We start from the raw sequence: 970 nt of genomic DNA, 5'->3' as shown, positions 1-970 counted from the left end.
TACGAAACTTATGGAAATTTAAAAATTGAAGTTTAAGTTTTACCCTCCTGCCCTTCCGGACATGGAGCCTTGTTAAAGAATTAGTCCTTACGACAGGCGTCGCTGGTCCCTGAGTTTTATTCTTAGCTGCAAGATATTGATATCGATTTGATAGCAAACAGAAACAAATACAGATATCCTACCTCTAACGCTAACGCTACCTAACTTAATACTTATCTTCTATACATACAGAAGGGTCATATGAATGTCCATCTTAAACTTTTGATTTTACACTTTACACTGTGATCCACTCTCGAATTCGTTGCTGCACATAGGCGTCTACCCACCTCGCCTCACGGGAGTACAGGACAGGTGGAAACTACGAGTGATATTTATTTTTCTGTCGACACCATCCCGGAGGTAATACCGACATTAATTCTCTCGCTGACCTAAAATTCACATTAAAAAGCGACCCACGCCAAGTTGCTAATGCAATCTACGGTCTAATGTCATTTTGTGTTTTTCTGCAACGAATTTACCGCAAATATTTCCTTACCATGTATTGTTATGTTTTCCCTCGGAGATAATATACTTTTTTCTTGGTTATATTTTGTTTAAGCCACAGTAAAGTTGACTCTCTCAAATGAGTGAATTAATCTTATGAAAATTTTACATCGAAGTGAATTCAGATTATGATGTTAATTAGCCAAGATTTAACATTTATGAATCCAATAATAAATGTGTTGTGTTTTTAACATTAGTTTGTTTTCTTTTCATATTATTTAAGGAAATAAGTCCTACATTATTCAGTTATTTGAAAAGTAATGACCTTTCTTCTCTGCAAAATAAACACAATGAAATATTAATACTGTCAAATAATCTTTTCATTAATCAAACCTTATATTCTCCATGTTTACCTCAAATCTTATTCTTTTTTAAGTGAAAATCGTATGGATTAGCAAATTTGAGAGATGACTTTGTCATCAGTTGA

The sequence above is a fragment of the Penaeus monodon genome, chromosome 24 (assembly GCF_015228065.2).
Source record: "Penaeus monodon isolate SGIC_2016 chromosome 24, NSTDA_Pmon_1, whole genome shotgun sequence".
NCBI lineage: Eukaryota > Metazoa > Arthropoda > Malacostraca > Decapoda > Penaeidae > Penaeus > Penaeus monodon.
Note: the sequence above shows the minus strand (reverse complement) of the source record.